This window comes from Pimephales promelas, chromosome 9, assembly GCF_988280905.1.
Source record: "Pimephales promelas chromosome 9, fPimPro1.hap1.1, whole genome shotgun sequence".
Lineage (NCBI taxonomy): Eukaryota > Metazoa > Chordata > Actinopteri > Cypriniformes > Leuciscidae > Pimephales > Pimephales promelas.
The window spans coordinates 3,456,165-3,479,568 of NC_142777.1; the positions used below are offsets into that span (position 1 = coordinate 3,456,165).

The 23,404-nt window shown below is 39.2% G+C and overlaps 1 pseudogene; it reads right to left on the bottom strand.

The window, feature by feature from the left end:
* Positions 1 to 11,149: 11,149 nt before the first annotated feature.
* Positions 11,150 to 23,404, bottom strand: part of LOC148977469 (uncharacterized) — a 158,923-nt pseudogene continuing 146,668 nt past the window's right edge.

The window sequence follows — 23,404 nt, forward strand, 5'->3', positions numbered from 1 at the left end:
TTTGCCGAATTTCTCAAATAACATTTATTTACCTAATAAATTTTACCTCATAAAACACACACACAACCCCTATGAGCAATGACAGATGTTGATTTTTGGCAAGGAAAAAGCCATTTGCTTGTGATATTACCATCGATAAATAAACATGAATGAATCAATAGAGGTACGCATGTGTGTCTGTGTTTATCTCATAACGTTACTGCCGTGTCTCCGGTTTTCGCCATTTTCAAATATAACGACAACAACTCCTCTCCCGTGGCATCCCGTGACATGGGATAGTAAAGTGTCCATCGTATGCGCACTTCAGAATCTCGCCGGAAGTAGCAGGTCATGCGGGTACTTTTCGCCTACTGTTTTTCCAATTCTATGATTCTGGACATGCTACTCTGCTCGCGTACTGTTTTTCGCATACTATATAGTAGGGAAGTATTCGATTTCGGATGCAGCGTCGATGTATTTTCGTAGGCTAACCCGTACGTTTCTTCGGAAAAAAAACAAAAACTCAATAGGATTTTCCACTGGCTTTCGGATTACTGCAGAAAATATGATCTGTGACCAATACAAGCTTACGATTCTTACACATTTTATTTGTGATAATATTCACAAATTAACGTTCAAAAAGCAAAACTATAAATTAACTACAACAGGGTCTACAACAAATGTACGGGTTTACCTGTTCGACTGATGACGTCCCATTTAGACACCTTTTACAATACAAGCAACTTTTAATAAATAGATTCGCATGTGTGTCTGTGTTTATCTCATAATGTTACAGCTGCGTCTCTGGTTTCCGCCATTTTCAAATATAACGACAACTCCTCTCCCGTGGCATCATGGGATAGTAAAGTGTCATGCGGACTTCAGAATCTCGCCAGAAGTAGTGGGTCATCTGGGTACTTAGTTTTTGCCTAATGATTTTCCAATTCTATTTCGGACATACTACTCTGCTCGCGTACTGTTTTTCGCATACTATATAGTAGGGAAGTATTCGATTTCGGACGCAGCTTCAATGTATTTTCGTAGGCTAACCCGTACGTTTCTTCGAAAAAAAATTTCCACTGGCTTTTGGATTACTGCAGAAAATAAGATCTGTGACTCAAGACTCTTTCAGTCTTGAAGAACATTTCCCTGAAATAACGAGGTAATCTTTTGTGAGAGAGCAGTTTATGATTCTCCATAGTCAACTACACACAATAACATGCTGGGTTCTGGCAAAAAGATAGTTTCTCCAATACATTTAAAATTATTATTATTATTTTTTTTTTTAACAATCAGAAAACATTGAACTCACTCATTAATACTTCTGGATGAATCAGCGTTTTTGAATAAATCTGTTGAATGAATGATCCACTGCTGTAAGATGTGATTGATATACAATCTTTATTCAAGTTACTTTCAAAAGGTGATTTACTCTGCTTTCATCACTACTGTAGACATCAGTGTTTATATCCAAACTATAAACTTTTATCCCAGTAATTCTGTGATCATTTGAATTATTATAACACAGAAACAATGAAACTGTGTGGTCGAGAAGCTGTTTCATGTGACTGGATCAAATGAAAATCGCTGTGATCTACTCATCAAAGGTTAATATAGACACAGATATGATCTCCTTCATTTTTGAATAGAGCTCATGATCTTTTCATTTTCTACAAGGCCTTGAAAGCAGAAATGTACGAGTTTACCTGTTCAGCTGATGACGTCCCATTTAGACTAGCTTTTTACAAGAAAAGCAAAAAATCACAAGATGGTAGTACTCATGTATTCTATGTTGTGGGAATAAAACTTGAAAATATCGCGAGCTTGGAGGAATGGTGAGGTGACTGCAGTTTGACTGTTTGTCTACAACTTCCACATTGTCATTCATTTTGACTGATAGGATCTAAAAAAGGTCATTTTAATTTTCATATTTTTTATTTTTTATAAGCCAAATAAATCTGTTTTTGTTCACATTTTCATTTTTATGCACGAATTCACATTTTCATTTTTATTCACGAACTGTGCATTTGAGAAAGTTGAAAACAGATAGCTTGAGATACTTTTCAGGTTTCGTCATGAATGTTTGTCCAATATAAATCGCAATAAGCTGTTACTTTTGATATGAAATAAAGTCTCAGCTTTCAAATTGTCCATTTTATTACAAAATTTAAAGAAATAACGTTACCGTTTTGGCGCTCGAGTGACCGCGATCATACATTCACTACCGAAATAAACATGAATGAACATCTGTTGAAAGATGCAGTCCAACTTACCGAAATCTGTCTCTCTCATGTAATCGCTCAATCAGTGTTTCACCCGCAGAAAGACGTCAATAAAACAGCTTGTAAATTCAGAAAAGCTATTTGTTCATTAATTTGATATTCAGCACGAGCGCACTCGCCACCAAGTGGACAGAGTGACAATAAATCAAGTTCCAATAAATCTCACATAATGTAATCTGTTAAAATTTTCCGTCACTGGCTGCTAACTAAAAAAAAGTGTCAATGACGGAAAAGTTACGACTCACGACCTCTGGACACGAGACTTTCAGAGAATAGTTAAAAAAAAAATGTACCTATTATTGATTGTTATCAGGATGTGAAGAGCATTTCAACCAAGCGTGCCGCACAAGCCCCCAAAAGTGAAGCCAAAACGTCTCGATCGCCCCCCTGTGACCGGTCCTAGCATAGCTCATAACCCCCGCCTCCCCATGTTATTCAATGGGACGCGAGACCAACTAAACAATTAAATTACACTTCAAATATCCTTTTTCCAAAGATAGTTTCTGTCATTTACTGTAGTTTCTATCACGTTGATGTAATTTCAAGTGTTCGTTTTTAAAATAAGTTTGTTTTTAGTTAATTATGTGATGATAAAATAACGGTGCTCTGACATCATGATTGACAGCTGTGATTGACAGGTTCTCTGTGTGAGGTAGTCACTGAAGCACCAGCGGACTTTTTTAATAATGTTGATTATGTGGTTAGTAGTTGTATTTACCTTATTTTAACGAGGTTCTGCAATCAGCAGACATCATTGGAGAAGAACGAAGCAGACAGGGGACACTTAATAAAAGTGCGAGAATGAGGGCGCGGCCTTGATTTCGCGGCTTTACTTCCTGCTCACAACTGCGCATGACTGGTCCCGAAACACGCAAGTGCGCAGACTCAAGTCCATGATGTCAGCGTCATATCGAGACACTGGCGGCTTCAGTTCACTCTGATGGAAAAGAGAGAAGGGGCGTCGTCCATCTTTTTTACAGTCTATGATTTCAACCCGTGTAACAAAAAGTGTCTCTGAAAAACATTTCTCACCCTACCTTTAAATTAGAATATTTTTCTACAGTTAATTGAAAATGAATTCTGCATTCAAAATGAACAGACGGTTGAATGGTTTGTTGGATTCCGACACTTTTCCACCGATGTGTTAAAACAAGTGACTCTTTGTGCTGCTCATGTTCTGTTTAACGCTTGGATAATAGACTTGGAAAACACTGATTAAACACAATGAAACATCATTGAGTTGAGACTGTACTCACAGTAGCACAGCCTTTATTGCCTTAATGAAACATTTTAGCTACTCAAAAGACAGCATAACTGGGTGTACATTCACAATAACATCTGTTTCATAATATGGAAAGTGAATTTGAACAGAATTATTATCTCTTAAACATATACTCTCTCTCTCTCTAATGTATTTAGACACTAATGCCACACTTAAAATTTGAGTAATGCCAAAGTGAGCGTCATTTAAAAACAACAGCACAAGTAAAAGGAAACAGAGAGTGTGTTGTTCTGTGTGAATAGTGAAAGCAATAGATGTCCTGTTCAAAACAAAGACAAAAATAGTGGTTGTGAAATGCACATTAGTGGATTATGAGCGTATTTAAGGAGAACTGACTTCATACATCACTAAAACACCAGCTAGGGGGCATTTCAGAAAACATGTCACATAAACCCGCAATGTAAACTGGATCCAAACCTGGAGTCTGGAGTAAAGTCAGTCCGCCTGGAGAACGAGACCCATTCTCAACCGGGCACCGAATCCAGAGGTGCGTCACAACTCTCGGACTTATGCATTATTCTGTGACTTTTGTAGTATAGTACGAGCGGTGTGTTCACATTGAAAACACCCCAAAGAGAGCGTATTTTAAATACCTAGATAATCCCAGTAGCACCTCATTGCAAAACACAAGATCCATGGGATGGAGTTGGATCCAGATCTAAGGGGCGGAGATGGGTAGGATAAGGGGTGGGGTTAGGGATCAGGGGGTGGAGATGGGTAGGATTAAGGGTGGGGTTAGGGATCGGGGGTGGAGAATGGTAGGATTAAGGGTGGGGTTAGGAATCAGGGGGTGGAGATGGGTAAGAATAGGTGTGGGGTTAGGGATCAGGGGTGGAGATGGGTAAGAATAGGTGTGGGGTTAGGCAGTGGTGGAGGAAGTACTGAATCTCAGTACTTAAGTAAAAGTACAAATACCCAGATAAATATTTACTTTAGTAAAAGTAGAAGTAACACAATGACAACCATACTTAAGTAAAAAGTAAAAAGTACTTTATTTTAAATGTACTTTAAGTATTAAAAGTAAAAGTACTTGCATAACAATTTATTATCTTAATGTCTATTTTCTAATGATTAATAAAACATTTAATTCTAACTCATTCAACCTATAGCCTACTCCTATAATGATGTTCAATAATGATGGAAAAAAATGTCACCATTTCTGAAACAAGCTTGCAATTAGGCAATACACATAGTTATTAACATATAGTAAGGATAAGCATGATGTTTGGCAGTAAACGAGATTAATTTATGATTAATAAATATTAATTTATTTATTTACCAAACATATATTACACACGGTGTGTTTCCTATGCACGTAAAAACAAATTTTCGCGTATGAGTTGGATGATAAACACACTGCATGCGAGATGCATTTAGTGTGACCGGGTTGATATACTGTATCTATGGCAACCAAACGTCACCGGTGAGACAAACGTGCAACGAACGGACGGTCAGATTACGTTTTGGCAGGGGAAAAACTGATCAGAAAATGTAACGAAAATGTAACAGAAGTTGTAGAAATGTAGTGGAGTAGAAAGTATAATAATTGCTGCAAAATGTAACGAAGTAAAAGTAAAAAGTATGCACTATTTATTGTACTTAAGTAAAGTAAAGATACGTGAAAAATGTACTCAAGTAAAGTAACAAAGTATTTGTACTTCGTTACATTCCACCACTGGGGTTAGGGATCAGGGGTGGAGATGGGTAGGATTAAGGGTGGGGTTAGTGATCAAGGGGCAGAGATGGGTAGGAATAGGGGTGGGGTTAGGGATTTGGGCAGAGATGGGTAGGATTAGGGATCAAGGGCTGGAGATGGGTAGGATTAGGGGTGGGGTTAGAGATCAGGGGGTGGAGAATGGCAGGTTTAGGTATATGTAGGTGGGAGGAGTTGGATCTGGATCCAACTCCTCCCCCTGGATTTCATGTTTTGTGGCTGTAATGAGGCCTTTATAACTGTGGCATAAATATTATATATTTGATTATATATTATTATTATATATTATTCGTGACCTCGAATACAGTGATACACTTTGAATATGTCATTAAAATGTTATAATGGTCTAATGACAGCCAATGTCAAAACCAACCGCATGACAGTTTAATGTAATGTTAACCCATATAGCTTCCCAAGTGGCTTCTTAAGTTTGATCATTAATCTGCTCTGTCATGTTTATGACAGGTTGTGTTGTCTTAGTTATGTCAAGTCGTCATGACAAAGACACTGACAGGTTATGATGTATTGGTTTGTCAAGTTGTTATAATAAGGACATCTCAAAAAATGTCATATTTGCATTAAAAATGTCATAACTGAGCGAATGACACTATGGGGCTGTTTACACCTGGCCACTTCATGCGTTTTCTCAGATCGGATAGCTATCCCAGATAGCAAACTGACATTGAATCAACGTAGAAATATGACATCGAAACAACGTTGATCTGACATTGTTTTGCTCATCGAATTAACGTTGAACCAACGTCAGACGCGTCATTCTTTCAAAACTAACGGAAAATCAACTTGAAATCAACGTTGTTTCAACGCTATGAAAGCAAACCAATTTTCGATTTTCATTTAGCTTTGAAGAATGCCGCGTCTGACGTTGGTTCAACGTTAATTCGATGAGCAAAATCAACGTTGTTTCAATGTCATGAGAGACGTCGTTTCCACGTTGATTCAATGTCAGTTTGCTATCTGGGATCTGATTTATCAAAACGATTCCATTTACACCACATATATGTGTTTTTGCAAAACGGATATAAATCCGATCTTCAATTCCCGCGCTATATGCGGATTTAATAAAGTGCACGTCACCGAAAGCAACAGATATGAGCTGGATTTTATTGATCATCGGCTAATTTCAAAATCAGCAAAGACGGTGAGAAGAGAGAGCGGCAACAGAACTGGTAAAATCATTTCGTTTCTTTAGATGAACTGAACTGAAATTTGAAAAAAGGTGACATAACAGATGTATTTTATTAATTATCATTGGTACAATTTTTAAAATGGCATAATTTGTTAAAAGGGATAAAATGGTACATTGAAAGTGTTGTTTTTGTTACACGGGCGCCGCCATGTTGGATTTCAACATTCGACTACGTCACTGGCATGGTAAGCCACTCCGCTGGGGCGCTGCCTACCCGCACCAGCAGAACAGCCGTAGCTTGTAAACAGTCTGAGGCGCGCTGACATGGCTGAAGAAACAGAATTTTTAGCGACACACTATCTAGAGATGTGTACTTTCGTCAATGAGTACATGAAACGTCTGACAATGTCTGCATTAAATGTTTTATTTACACAAGTTACAAGTTCAACATATCACGTTAACGTTACACGAATCCTTGATATTCGGCTGAGGGGAAAAGATCCCTGATGTATAGTTCACGGTAAAGGATGGGATTCTCCTTTCTAAATGCACCCTCGCCCATAGAGTGAACTGCCAGTACGCTGTTAATCTAAACAGTCTGAGAAAAGTATAGTTAGCCCAGCCTAGTCGCCTATTCGTAAAATACCCTACTGATGGGGCGCTCGCGTCTCAGCTCGGACATCCATAGACAGCACAGCCTCCTCCAACACGTTTCTCTCACCGAACAGCATCCGAAATGAACGGTGCAGTTCAGTTGATAACTGAGCGAATGACACTATGGGGCTGTTTACACCTGGCCACTTCATGCGTTTTCTCAGATCGGATAGCTATCTGATTTATCAAAACGATTCCATTTACACCTGGTCACATAAATGTGTTTTTGCAAAACGGATATAAATCCGATCTTCAATTCCCGCGCTATATGCAGATTTAATGAAGCGCACGTCACCAAAAGCAACAGATATGAGCCGAATTTTATTGATCATCGGCTAATTTCAAAATCAGCAAAGACGGTGAGAAGAGAGAGCGGCAACAGAACTGGTAAGATCATTTCGTTTCTTTACTTTTAATGAAGATGGTAGTGTTAAGCGTCTGCGACTTACTTTCACTTTGATTTGCGATAGAATGCGGCGCGTTGGCTTGATAGGCGTTCAGCTGCTCATCTGAGGTGATGCGCGTAAGCGCGTCGTCATCTGACTAAAATGGCATGACATATAGCCTGAAACACGCTCTAACGCGTTTATTTTTTAGCATTTTTGGGAGTAGTAACATTTACATATGTGGTTTCAAGAACCAGATGCATTTACACTTGTCCAGTTTCGTCTGGAATGCAGCCCAGACCACCTCCTGACCTGAAGGGGCCGTTTACACCTGGCCACTTCATGCGTTTTTCTGTGATCGGATAGCTATCTGATCCCGAAAAGACCAGGTGTAAATGCCCCCCGAAACGCATTCGAGACGGATTTGAATCCGATCGCTCAAACCACTTCAGGAGTTGGTCTGGCCGCATTCCAGACGAAACTGGACAAGTGTAAATGCATCTGGTTCTTGAAACCACATATGTAAATGTTACTACGCCCAAAAATGATAAAAAAATAAACGCGTGAGAGCGTGTTACAGGCTATATGTCATGCCATTTTAGTCAGATGACGACGCTACTGCGACGCGCTTACGCGCAACACCTCAGATGAGCAGCTGAACGCCGCGTTCAATCGCAAATCAAAGTGAAAGTAAGTCGCAGACGCTTAACACTACCATCTTCATTAAAATTAAAGAAACGAAGTGATCTTACCAGTTCTGTTGCCGCTCTCTCCTATTGCGGTCTTTGCTGATTTTGAAATTAGCCGATGATCAATAAAATGCAGCTCATATCTGTTGCTTTCGGTGACGTGTACTTCATTAAATCCGCATATAGCGCGGGAATTGAAGATCGGATTTATATCCGTTTTGCAAAAACACATTTATGTGACCAGGTGTAAACGGAATCGTTTTGATAAATCAGAGCTATCCGATCTGAGAAAACGCATGAAGTGGCCAGGTGTAAACAGCCCCGAAGTGGTTTGAGCGATCGGATTCAAATCCGTCTCGAATGCGTTTCGGGGGGCATTTACACCTGGTCTTTTCAGGATCGGATAGCTATCCGATCACAGAAAACGCATGAAGTGGCCAGGTGTAAACGGCCCCTTAATGACAGTTGTCATAAACATGCATAAACCCTCTTTCATATTCATTATATGAAAGTGTCATGTTAGTCTTAAGGACACCCCTTCAATTAATGTGTTACCATATTTAAAAGATTAGACTAAAAAGAAAACAAAGATATGTGTTTTTTTAAGTTAAGCCATTTTACTTCCATATTTCGTGTGAGGCGAGATGCATCACATCTGTATTTTTATTAGAGAAATACATAACCTAGAAAATGTCTTTTTGACCTTTGAGTGTAAATCCATGATGTCTCAGATGAGAATATAATAAGCGATGATGAGCTTAATCGCATTAGTTTGATCAGAGGTAAAGATGCCAAAATCCCATTGAAATAGTTATTGTAGATGTAAACATCGTGCTTGATTTTTGGCTGCCTCCAACTTTAAATCTACATAGAATCTGAACAATACATCCTACAGACACAATCTACCCCATTTTCTCTTCGTCTTTGCATGAGGAATTGATAGATATGAGGATTGTCTTGATTAGATGATGTATAGTGCATAAAAACTCAATCAAACACCAAAAAATTTCAAAAAATGGTGACATTAGATCACTGGAACTCCTCCCCTATGGACCCTTCTGATACATGTTTTCTAACTTTTGTATTTTTACAGTCTTTAGGATGTCTAAGAAGCAAATGTTGATGATCCCCACCTGAAATATTGTCACATGTATGTATTTTCTGGCTATATTGGTTGCCACCCTGGATATCCAAAAAAGCAAAAAAGCACATTTATAGGCAGTCTGTTTTTCTCCTTTAGTTGTCGATTTGATAAATCTCCTCCATTTTTCATAACTGGCTATGTAAATTATTGTTGAGCACATGTTGAGCTTGTTCCCAATGTTCACTTGTTGCACATTAAAAATATAACATAGATATTTTAATTAAATAATACATTTTAAGATACAACGTGTTCAAAAATATGCATTAATTAAAATCACATCATGTAATTAGGATTCACTGGTAATGTGAGGTTTATTTAACATACATTTTTAAACTAACTACACAAATACATAGCCTACACCATGCACCAACACACAATTAGAAAGGTCTTTCTTGGTGAAGAGCATTTAGCGTTATGGAAGCCCACATTAACTGGCAGATAATGGTCTCTCCAGGTTTCTGTTAAGTTAAAAAAAAAATGTTATGCTTAATAATTAATTAATTATACTTTCATTATTATTATTATTACTACTGGTGAGGGAATGTGTTTCATCTCGAGTGGGACAATCAGAACAAAATAACAACAAACATTCATGGCTCAAGTGTGGTGAACTGGACCGGTGGGATCATGATACAGGAGGTGAAACCTGAATTTGATGCCCCCAACTCTCTGGAAATTTCACGAATGCTCCCACTCTACGAGTGGAAAAAGACGCGCTCCCTTATGGTAGATATACCTGAGACCCTAAATTCATCATCAAGTCATGATTAGATGATGTATAGTGCATAAACACTCAAATGAACACCAAAAAATGTAAAAATAAATTGTGACATTGGATCACTGGAACTCCTGTCCTCAGGACCCTATTGATATATGTTTTCTAACTTTTGTACTTTTACAGTCTTTATGATGTCTAAGAAGCAAATGTTGATGATCCCCACCTGAAACATGTTGGTCCAAATGAACATCTCCCATAATAAGTAGATACTATTCAAACCATTATATTGGTGCTATACTGTATTTATTGAAACAAAACAGAAAACCACTCATATATTCAAATACTGTATGTGTAATGTATATATGAAGAGTTCAGATACAAAAGCCTCTAAGTGCCATTTGAAATTTGGTTCTAGAATGACCATTTTTATCAAGCTTGTGTATTTAAGTTCAGTAATTTCACTTAAATGACCATTAATAGGTAATCTTCATTGCCATTTAAGTGAAATTACTGAACTTAAATATACAAGCTTGATAAAAATTATCATTTTAGAAGAAATTTTCAAATGGCACTTAGAGGCTTTTGCATCTGAACTCTTCATATAGGGTATAACAAATCCCCATTAGAATAAACTGAAATAGAAAAAAAGTGATTCTAATCAACCCTTCCTTGCACTGCCACCTTAACGTGGTGGAGGGGTTTGAGTACCCGAACGACCCTATGAGCTATGTTGTCCGGGGCTATATGCCCCTGGTAGGGTCTCCCAAGGCAAACCGGTCCTAGGCGACGGGTCAGACCATGAACGGTTAAAAAAACCTTATGAGTGAAGTGAAAACAAGGACAGCCGGGGCCCCACCTTGGAGCCAGTATGTGAGCGCCTGGTGGCAGGGCCTCCCACACGGTGTCCGGCAGGGCTCAGTCCGAAGAAGCAACGTGGGGCCTCCTTCCCGTGGGCTTACCACCTTCAGCAGGGACCGTAAGGGGCCGGTGCTGAGAGGATCGGGCGGCAGTCGAAGGCGGGGGCCTCAACAACCCGATCCCTGGACATGGAAACTAGCTCTAGGGACAGAATGGCCCCCCTGACCTGAACCCGAGTAGTGTTCAGTTATTGGACTTCTGTGCTAGTCACAGTTTGTCCACAACGAACACCATCTTCAAGCAAAAGGGTGTCCATCAGTGCATGCAGCACCTGAACACCCTAGGGCGTAGGTCGATGATCGACTTTGTGGTCGTTTCATCTGACTGCAGCCATATGTCTTGGACACTTGGGTGAAGAGAGGGGCAGATCTGTCAACAGATCACAACCTGGTGGTGAGTTGGATCAGATGGCGGGAGAGGAAGCTAAACAGACTCGGCAGACCCAAGCGTACTGTAAGGGTCTGCTGGAAACGTTTGGCAGAGATCTTCAACTCCCACCTCTGGAGGAGCCTCAACCAGATCCCGAGGGAGGCTGTAGATATTGAGTCCGAGTGGACCATGTTCTCCACCTACATTGTCGAAGCGGCTGCTCAGAGTTGCAGCCGTAAGGTCTCCGGTGCCTATCGAGGCGGCAATCCCCGAACCTGGTGGTGGACATAGGAAGTAAAGTATGCCGTCAAGCTGAAGAAGGAGGCCTATGGGGCCTGGCTGGCTTGTGGAACTCCTGAGGCAGCTGACTGGTACCGGCAGGCCAAGCGGACTCCAGCCCGGGTGGTTGTGGAGGCAAAAACTCGGGCCTGGGAGGAGTGCACTTTTATGATGGACAGATGCACTTTTATGATGGACAGATGCACTTTTATGATGGATAGATGCACTTTTATGATGGATAGATGCACTTTTATGATGGATAGATGCACTTTTATGATGGACAGATGCACTTTTATGATGGACAGATGCACTTATGTGATGGATAGATGCACTTTTATGATGGACAGATGCACTTTTATGATGGACAGATGCACTTTTATGATGGACAGATGCACTTTTATGATGGATAGATGAACTTTTATGATGGACAGATGCACTTTTATGATGGACAGATGCACTTATGTGATGGATAGAGGCACTTTTATGATGGACAGATGCACTTTTATGATGGACAGATGCACTTTTATGATGGACAGATGCACTTTTATGATGGACATATGCACTTTTATGATGGACAGATGCACTTTTATGATGGACAGATGCACTTTTATGATGGACATATGCACTTTTATGATGGACAGATGCACTTTTATGATGGACAGATGCACTTTTATGATGGATAGATGAACTTTTATGATGGACAGATGCACTTTTATGATGGATAGATGCACTTTTATGATGGATAGATGCACTTTTATGATGAATAGATGCACTTTTATGATGGACAGATGAACTTTTATGATGGACAGATGCACTTTTATGATGGACAGATGCACTTTTATGATGGATAGATGCACTTTTATGATGGACAGATGCACTTTTATGATGGACAGATGAACTTTTATGATGGACAGATGCACTTTTATGATGGACAGATGCACTTTTATGATGGACAGATGCACTTTTATGATGGACAGATGCACTTTTATGATGGACAGATGAACTTTTATGATGGACAGATGCACTTTTATGATGGACAGATGAACTTTTATGATGGACAGATGCACTTTTATGATGGACAGATGCACTTTTATGATGGATAGATGCACTTTTATGATTGATAGATGCACATTTATGATGGACAGATGCACTTTTATGATGGATAGATGCGCTTTTATGATGGACAGATGCACTTTTATGATGGATAGATGCACTTTTATGATGAACAGATGCACTTATGATGGATAGATGCACTTTTATGATGGACAGATGAACTTTTATGATGGATAGATGCACTTTTATGATGGACAGATGCACTTTTATGATGGATAGATGCACTTTTTTTTCTCAGTGATCGTAAATAAAACAAAATTCCATTTTTCTCGGTTTAATGAAAACCGATAGGTCGTTATGGCACATAGACATATACACTAGACCTCACCTTGGCTACGGCAGTTCATTGGAACGAATGCGTCAATAGAGCCGCCATCTTGAAACAGGGGAGCCCCTCCACTTTAATGCATCAGCATCAATGTAGTAGACACAGTAAATCACCATAAATCATCATGAATGCGATTTTTCTTGTTTTTTTTTTTTGGTTTGTTCCAACGGTCAGACATGTATTTATCATTGATTCCAGAAAGAAAAAAAACAATTTAAAAAAAAAAAAAATTCTTTCTAGTTCAGATTTAATCCGTGAACATCATACGCTGCACAAAAGTCCGCCACCATCAATGAATTTGAAGTAAAGGCAGAGATAGCAGTATTACCTAGCTACTTCCTTTGACAAGACCCCTGTTCCAAGATGGCGGCGGTTTTGACGCATGCTTAGACCCCCAAGGTGAGGTCTAGTGTATATATCTATGGTTATGGCAGAGGCGAATAAACATCTGGATATCTCTCCACTGGAGCGTGTTAACGCAAACGTGTAAGTTTCACGTTTGAGGGGGTTAAACCGTGACATCTACACATTTTCCAAAGTGGACTATTTAGGCTGCTTCATTAAAAATGTGACATTTGGACGTTTTTTTCGCTGTGGATTGAGGCAAATGAATCCTTTTCACCTTGAAGATAATAAATGTTTTTTGCATTTTAAATAATAGACCATTTCTCAGTGATCGTCAATGAAACAAAATTCCATTTTTCTCGGTTTAATGAAAACCAATAGGTCGTGATGGTAAGTTTCAGTTTAAGTGTAAGTTTCACGTTTGATGGGGTTTAAACCGTGACATCTACACGTTTTCAAAAGTGGACCAACGTCTTGTTGTGATACTGGGTTGAAGAAATGTTGTTTTGGCCACTTTGTTTGATATAGTCACAACAATTTAACATAAGCAAGAATGGGATTTGAGCTCAGATCTTCTTGATTAAAGCCCAACGCTTTATCAATTGAGCCACTGAGTCAGTTGAGTGCAAAGGTGTATTAATTGAATTAATTTGTATTGACGGTTTGGTTTTATTTGTTGGAAAAATAAATATAGAAATATAAATATGACACAAGAGGGCAGCATAGCCCTATTTATGGTTTTGAGTTTAAACTAAACCGTGACATCTACACGTTTTCCAAAGTGGACCAACATGATTATTTCACGTCTTGTCGTGATACGGGTTGGGCACTGAAGTTACAGGAGTTTCTTCCCGTTGCTAACGGAACTAGGTCGAGTATTTAAAAGGTTATGGTTAACACGGTTAACGTGGTTTAACGTCGATGTAATACATTGTTTTAGCGTACCTTTTGCTTAAACGAGGAGCTGGGGGACGCCCAAGAAAATAGACATATTACTCATTAGGCTGCTTCATTAAAAATGTGACATTTTGACGTTTTATTCGGCGTGGATCCAGGCAAAAGAATCCCTTTCACCTTGAAAATAATTATTTATTTATTTATTTATTTTTTTGCAGTTTAAATAATAGAACATTTCTCAGTGATCCTAAATAAAACAAAATTCCATTTTTCTCGGTTTAATGAAAACCTGACATCTACACATTTTCCAAAGCTGAATATTTAGGCTGCTTCATTAAAAATGTGACATTTAGACGTTTTCTTCGGCGTGGATCCAGGCAAATGAATCCTTTTCACCTTGAAAATAATAAAATGTTTTTTTTTTTTTTTTTTTTTTGCATTTTAAATAATAGTACATTTCTCAGTGATCGTAAATAAAACAAAATTCCATTTTTTCTCGGTTTGATTAAAACCGATAGGTCGTTAAGGCAGAGGCGAATAAACATCTGGATATCTCTCCACTGGAGCGTGTTAACGCAAACGTGTAGGCTAAGTTTCACGTTTGAGGGGGTTAAACCGTGACATCTACACATTTTCCAAAGTGGACTATTTAGGCTGCTTCATTAAAAATGTGACATTTAGACGTTTTTTTCGCCGTGGATCGAGGCAAATCAATCCTTTTCACCTTGAAAATAATAAATGTTTTTTGCATTTTAAATAATAGACGATTTCTCCGTGATCGTCAATAAAACAAAATTCAATTTTTCTCGGTTTAATGAAAACCAATAGGTCGTGATGGTAAGTTTCAGTTTAAGTGTAAGTTTCACGTTTGAGGGGGTTTAAACCGTGACATCTACACGTTTTCAAAAGTGGACCAACGTGATTATTTCACGTCTTGTCGTGATACCGGGTTGAAGAAATGTTGTTTTGGCCACTTTGTTTGATATAATCACAACAATTTAACGTAAGCAAGATTTGAACTCAGATCTTCTTGCTTAAAGCCCAACGCTTTATCAATTGAGCCACTGAATCTGTTAAATTCAAAGGTGTATTGAATCAATTTTTATTGACGGTTTGGTTTTATTTGTTGGAAAAATAAATATAGAAATATAATATGACACAAGAGGGCAGCATAGCCCTATTTATGGTTTTGAGTTTAAACTAAACCGTGACAGCTACACGTTTTCCAAAGTGGACCAACATGATTATTTCACGTCTTGTCGTGATACGGGTTGGGCACTGAAGTTACAGGAGTTTCTTCCCGTTGCTAACGGAACTAGGTCGAGTATTTAAAAGGTTATGGTTAACACCGTTAACGTGGTTTAACGTACGTCGATGTAAGCGTACCTTTTGCTTAAACGAGGAGCTGGGGGACGCCCAAGAAAATAGACATTTTACTCATTAGGCTGCTTCATTAAAAATGTGACATTTAGACGTTTTCTTCGGCGTGGATCCAGGCAAAAGAATCCCTTTCACCTTGAAAATAATATTTTTTTTAATTTTTTTTTTTTTTTGCATTTTAAATAATAGAACATTTCTCAGTGATCGTAAATAAAACAAAATTCCATTTTTCTCGGTTTAATGAAAACCTGACATCTACACATTTTCCAAAGTGGAATATTTAGGCTGCTTTACTAAAAATGTGACATTTAGACATTTTCTTCGGCGTGGATCCAGGCAAATGAATCCTTTTCACCTTGACAATAATAAATGTTTGTTTTTGTTTTTTTGTTTTTTGTTTTGTTTTTTGCATTTTAAATAATAGAACATTTCTCAGTGATCGTAAATAAAACAAAATTCATTTTTTCTCGGTTTAACGAAAACCGATAGGTCGTTATGGCAGAGGCGAATAACATCTGGATATCTCTCCACTGGAGCGTGTTAACGCAAACGTGTAAGTTTCACGTTTGAGGGGGTTAAACCGTGACATCTACACATTTTCCAAAGTGGACTATTTAGGCTGCTTCGGCGTGGATCGAGGCAAATGAATCCTTTTCACCTTGAAAATAATAAATGTTTTTTGCATTTTAAATAATAGACCGTTTCTCCGTGATCGTCAATAAAACAAAATTCCATTTTTCTCGGTTTAATGAAAACCAATAGGTCGTGATGGTAAGTTTCAGTTTAAGTGTAAGTTTCACGTTTGAGGGGGTTTAAACCGTGACATCTACACGTTTTCAAAAGGGGACCAACGTGATTATTTCACGTCTTGTCGTGATACCGGGTTGAAGAAATGTTGTTTTGGCCACTTTGTTTGATATAATCACAACAATTTAATTCAAATTTTGATTTTCGATATCTCAGCTCTGGAAGGGTCTAGAGCCTCCATTGTTGCACTCAGGTCTAAGTCTCATGGCCCTCTATCAGAATCCAGAGTTTTGAGAAGATTGGGGATACTTAATTTTTCGCCCAAAAAAAAAAAACGTACGGGGTAACACTGTCGTTTTTTTTCTGGTCGAAATTTTGATTTTCGATATCTCAGCTCTGGAAGGGTCTAGAGCCTCCATTGTTGCACTCAGGTCTAAGTCTCATGGCCCTCTATCAGAATCTAGAGTTTTGAGAAGATTGGGGATACTTAATTTTTCACCAAAAAAAAAAAAAAAACGTAAGGGGTAACACTGTCGTTTTTTTTTTCGGGTCGAAATTTTGAGTTTCGATATCTCAGCTCTGGAAGGGCCTAGAGCCTCCATTGTTGCACTCAGGTCTAAGTCTCATGGCCCTCTATCAAAATCCAGAGTTTTGAGAAGATTGGGGATACTTAATTTTTCGCCCAAAAAAAAAACGTAAGGGGTAACACTGTCGTTTTTTTTTCTGGTCGAAATTTTGATTTTCGATATCTCAGCTCTGGAAGGGTCTAGAGCCTCCATTGTTGCACTCAGGTCTAAGTCTCATGGCCCTCTATCAGAATCCAGAGTTTTGAGAAGATTAGGGAAACTTAATTTTTCAACCAAAAAAAAACAACGTAAGGGGTAACACTGTCGTTTTTTTTTTCTGTTCGAAATTTTGAGTTTCGATATCTCAGCTCTGGAAGGGTCTAGAGCCTCCATTGTTGCACTCAGGTCTAAGTCTCATGGCCCTCTATCAGAATCCAGAGTTTTGAGAAGATTGGGGATACTTAATTTTTCGCCCAAAAAAAAACGTAAGGGGTAACACTGTCGTTTTTTTTTCTGGTCGAAATTTTGATTTTCGATATCTCAGCTCTGGAAGGGTCTAGAGCCTCCATTGTTGCACTCAGGTCTAAGTCTCATGGCCCTCTATCAGAATCCAGAGTTTTGAGAAGATTGGGGATAATTAATTTTTCGCCCAAAAAAAAAAAACGTAAGGGGTAACACTGTCGTTTTTTTTTTCTGGTCGAAATTTTGATTTTCGATATCTCAGCTCTGGAAGGGTCTAGAGCCACCATTGTTGCACTCAGGTCTAAGTCTCATGGCCCTCTATCAGAATCCAGAGTTTTGAGAAAATTGGGAATACTTAATTTTTCGCCGAAAAAAAAAAACGTAAGGGGTAACACTGTCGTTTTTTTTTTCTGTTCGAAATTTTGAGTTTCGATATCTCAGCTCTGGAAGGGTCTAGAGCCTCCATTGTTGCACTCAGGTCTAAGTCTCATGGCCCTCTATCAGAATCCAGAGTTTTGAGAAGATTAGGGAAACTTAATTTTTCAACCAAAAAAAAACAACGTAAGGGGTAACACTGTCGTTTTTTTTTTCTGTTCGAAATTTTGAGTTTCGATATCTCAGCTCTGGAAGGGTCTAGAGCCTCCATTGTTGCACTCAGGTCTAAGTCTCATGGCCCTCTATCAGAATCCAGAGTTTTGAGAAGATTGGGGATACTTAATTTTTCGCCCAAAAAAAAACGTAAGGGGTAACACTGTCGTTTTTTTTTCTGGTCGAAATTTTGATTTTCGATATCTCAGCTCTGGAAGGGTCTAGAGCCTCCATTGTTGCACTCAGGTCTAAGTCTCATGGCCCTCTATCAGAATCCAGAGTTTTGAGAAGATTGGGGATACTGGTCGAAATTTTGATTTTCGATATCTCAGCTCTGGAAGGGTTAACACAGTCTCATCCCAAAAAGTCATATAACTGACGTTTTGGGACGTATTTTGACCATACGTCAATATCAGCCTTTTTAGGGCCCCCTTAAACGTCGGTAGATGGCGATCCCGGGCCGTCAAACAAATGACGCTTTACCTTTAACGTCAGTTAGGTGACGGGTTAGGTTTAGGGTTAGGTTTAGGTATGGGGTAGAGTTAGGATCCCATAACCTCATCTACCGACGTTTAAGGGGGCCCTAAAAAGGCGAATATTGACGTATGGTCAAAAGACGTCCCAAAACGTCAGTTATATGACGTCTTGGGGTGAGACCGGGTTGGAAGGGTCTAGAGCCTCCATTGTTGCACTCAGGTCTAAGTCTCATGGCCCTCTATCAGAATCTAGAGTTTTGAGAAGATTGGGGATACTTAATTTTTCACCAAAAAAAAAAAACAAAAACGTAAGGGGTAACACTGTCGTTTTTTTTTTCGGGTCGAAATTTTGAGTTTCGATATCTCAGCTCTGGAAGGGCCTAGAGCCTCCATTGTTGCACTCAGGTCTAAGTCTCATGGCCCTCTATCAAAATCCAGAGTTTTGAGAAGATTGGGGATACTTAATTTTTCGCCCAAAAAAAAACGTAAGGGGTAACACTGTCGTTTTTTTTTCTGGTCGAAATTTTGATTTTCGATATCTCAGCTCTGGAAGGGTCTAGAGCCTCCATTGTTGCACTCAGGTCTAAGTCTCATGGCCCTCTATCAGAATCCAGAGTTTTGAGAAGATTAGGGAAACTTAATTTTTCAACCAAAAAAAAACAACGTAAGGGGTAACACTGTCGTTTTTTTTTTCTGTTCGAAATTTTGAGTTTCGATATCTCAGCTCTGGAAGGGTCTAGAGCCTCCATTGTTGCACTCAGGTCTAAGTCTCATGGCCCTCTATCAGAATCCAGAGTTTTGAGAAGATTGGGGATACTGGTCGAAATTTTGATTTTCGATATCTCAGCTCTGGAAGGGTTAACACAGTCTCATCCCAAAAAGTCATATAACTGACGTTTTGGGACGTATTTTGACCATACGTCAATATCAGCCTTTTTAGGGCCCCCTTAAACGTCGGTAGATGGCGATCCCGGGCCGTCAAACAAATGACGCTTTACCTTTAACGTCAGTTAGGTGACGGGTTAGGTTTAGGGTTAGGTTTAGGTATGGGGTAGAGTTAGGATCCCATAACCTCATCTACCGACGTTTAAGGGGGCCCTGAAAAGGCGAATATTGACGTATGGTCAAAAGACGTCCCAAAACGTCAGTTATATGACGTCTTGGGGTGAGACCGGGTTGGAAGGGTCTAGAGCCTCCATTGTTGCACTCAGGTCTAAGTCTCATGGCCCTCTATCAGAATCCAGAGTTTTGAGAAGATTGGGGATACTTAATTTTTCGCCCCAAAAAAAAAAAAACGTACGGGGTAACACTGTCGTTTTTTTTCTGGTCGAAATTTTGATTTTCGATATCTCAGCTCTGGAAGGGTCTAGAGCCTCCATTGTTGCACTCAGGTCTAAGTCTCATGGCCCTCAATCAGAATCCAGAGTTTTGAGAAGATTGGGGAAAGTTAATTTTTTACTCAAAAAAAAAAAAACGTAAGGGGTAACACTGTCGTTTTTTTTCTGGTCGAAATTTTGATTTTCGATATCTCAGCTCTGGAAGGGTCTAGAGCCTCCATTGTTGCACTCAGGTCTAAGTCTCATGGCCCTCTATCAGAATCCAGAGTTTTGAGAAGATTGGGGATACTTAATTTTTCGCCCAAAAAAAAAAACGTAAGGGGTAACACTGTCGTTTTTTTTTTCTGGTCGAAATTTTGATTTTCGATATCTCAGCTCTGGAAGGGTCTAGAGCCTCCATTGTTGCACTCAGGTCTAAGTCTCATGGCCCTCTATCAGAATCCAGAGTTTTGAGAAGATTGGGGATAATTAATTTTTCACCCAAAAAAAAAAAAAAAAACGTAAGGGGTAACACTGTCGTTTTTTTTTTCTGGTCGAAATTTTTATTTTCGATATCTCAGCTCTGGAAGGGCCTAGAGCCTCCATTGGTGCACTCAGGTCTAAGTCTCATTGCCCTCTATCAGAATCCAGAGTTTTGAGAAAATTGGGGATACTTAATTTTTCGCCCAAAAAAAAAAACGTAAGGGGTAACACTGTTGTTTTTTTTTTTCTGGTCGAAATTTTGAGTTTCGATATCTCAGCTCTGGAAGGGTCTAGAGCCTCCATTGTTGCACTCAGGTCTAAGTCTCATGGCCCTCTATCAGAATCCAGAGTTTTGAGAAGATTAGGGAAACTTAATTTTTCACCCAAAAAAAAAACGTAAGGGCTAACACTGTCGTTTTTTTTTCTGGTCGAAATTTCAATTTTCGATATCTCAGCTCTGGAAGGGTCTAGAGCCTCCATTGTTGCACTCAGGTCTAAGTCTCATGGCCCTCTATCAGAATCCAGAGTTTTGAGAAGATTGGGGATACTTAATTTTTCGCCCAAAAAAAAAACGTAAGGGGTAACACTGTCGTTTTTTTTTTCTGGTCGAAATTTTGATTTTCGATATCTCAGCTCTGGAAGGGTCTAGAGCCTCTATTGTTGCACTCAGGTCTAAGTCTCATGGCCCTCTATCAGAATCCAGAGTTTTGAGAAGATTGGGGATACTTAATTTTTCGCCCAAAAAAAAAAACCCGTAAGGGGTAACACTGTCGTTTTTTTTTCTGGTCGAAATTTTGATTTTCGATATCTCAGCTCTGGAAGGGTCTAGAGCCTCCATTGTTGCACTCAGGTCTAAGTCTCATGGCCCTCTATCAGAATCCAGAGTTTTGAGAAGATTGGGGATAATTAATTTTTCGCCCAAAAAAAAAAAACGTAAGGGGTAACACTGTCATTTTTTTTTCTGGTCGAAATTTTGATTTTCGATATCTCAGCTCTGGAAGGGTCTAGAGCCACCATTGTTGCACTCAGGTCTAAGTCTCATGGCCCTCTATCAGAATCCAGAGTTTTGAGAAAATTGGGAATACTTAATTTTTCGCCGAAAAAAAAAAACGTAAGGGGTAACACTGTCGTTTTTTTTTTTCTGGTCGAAATTTTGAGTTTCGATATCTCAGCTCTGGAAGGGTCTAGAGCCTCCATTGTTGCACTCAGGTCTAAGTCCCATGGCCCTCAATCAGAATCCAGAGTTTTGAGAAGATTGGGGAAACTTAATTTTTCACTCAAAAAAAAAACGTAAGGGGTAACACTGTCGTTTTTTTTTTTCTGGTCGAAATTTTGATTTTCGATATCTCAGCTCTGGAAGGGTCTAGAGCCTCCATTGTTGCACTCAGGTCTAAGTCTCATGGCCCTCTATCAGAATCCAGAGTTTTGAGAAGATTGGGGATACTGGTCGAAATTTTGATTTTCGATATCTCAGCTCTGGAAGGGTTAACACAGTCTCATCCCAAAAAGTCATATAACTGACGTTTTGGGACGTATTTTGACCATACGTCAATATCAGCCTTTTTAGGGCCCCCTTAAACGTCGGTAGATGGCGATCCCGGGCCGTCATACAACTGACGCTTTACCTTTAACGTCAGTTAGGTGACGGGTTAGGTTTAGGGTTAGGTTTAGGTATGGGGTAGAGTTAGGATCCCATAACCTCATCTACCGACGTTTAAGGGGGCCCTAAAAAGGCGAATATTGACGTATGGTCAAAAGACGTGCCAAAACGTCAGTTATATGACGTCTTGGGGTGAGACCGGGTTGGAAGGGTCTAGAGCCTCCATTGTTGCACTCAGGTCTAAGTCTCATGGCCCTCTATCAAAATCCAGAGTTTTGAGAAGATTGGGGATACTTAATTTTTCACCCAAAAAAAAAAAAAAACGTAAGGGGTAACACTGTCGTTTTTTTTTTCGGGTCGAACTTTTGATTTTCGATATCTCAGCTCTGGAAGGGTCTAGAGCCTCCATTGTTGCACTCAGGTCTAAGTCTCATGGCCCTCTATCAGAATCCAGAGTTTTGAGAAGATTGGGGATACTTAATTTTTCGCCCAAAAAAAAAACGTAAGGAGTAATACTGTCGTTTTTTTTTCTGATCGAAATTTTGAGTTTCGATATCTCAGCTCTGGAAGGGTCTAGAGCCTCCATTGTTGCACTCAGGTCTAAGTCTCATGGCCCTCTATCAGAATCCAGAGTTTTGAGAAGATTGGGGATACTTAATTTTTCGCCCTTAAAAAAAATGTAAGGGGTAACACTGTTGTTTTTTTTTTCCTGGTCGAAATTTTGAGTTTCGATATCTCAGCTCTGGAAGGGTCTAGAGCCTCCATTGTTGCACTCAGGTCTAAGTCTCATGGCCCTCTATCAAAATCCAGAGTTTTGAGAAGATTGGGGATACTTAATTTTTCACCCAAAAAAAAAAAAAACGTAAGGGGTAACACTGTCGTTTTTTTTTCGGGTCGAAATTTTGAGTTTCGATATCTCAGCTCTGGAAGGGCCTAGAGCCTCCATTGTTGCACTCAGGTCTAAGTCTCATGGCCCTCTATCAGAATCCAGAGTTTTGAGAAGATTGGGGATACTTAATTTTTCACCAAAAAAAAAAAAAAAAACGTAAGGGGTAACACTGTCGTTTTTTTTTTCGGGTCGAAATTTTGAGTTTCGATATCTCAGCTCTGGAAGGGCCTAGCACTAGAACGGCCACAACGGTCATTTTGACCGTTTTGAATTTTATATCTACAATAACTTTGTTGAAAAAAATAATAAAATCCTGCTGGTACCTGACTTTTCCTAAAATTGTCTGTATTTTCATTTAAAATGCTTTTCATATAAATTAAGTTACGTAAACGTAAGGCAAAACAAAAAAAATTAACATATTTACCTATTTCGGCCATAGACGGTCATATTGACCGCACTGAATTTTGCGGTATTTTTTTGTTAAATATCCCGCGGTTGATCGTGTTCTCTCTCAACTGTCAACAGAATGGTCCGTCCGGTCACCTCTGTAGCAGTGTTTACCATATAATAATTTCTACATTAGTTGTTGATCAGAAACAAGCAAATAAAACCGGACTACAGTTATCTATAATTCGGATGCAGGGGAACAATCG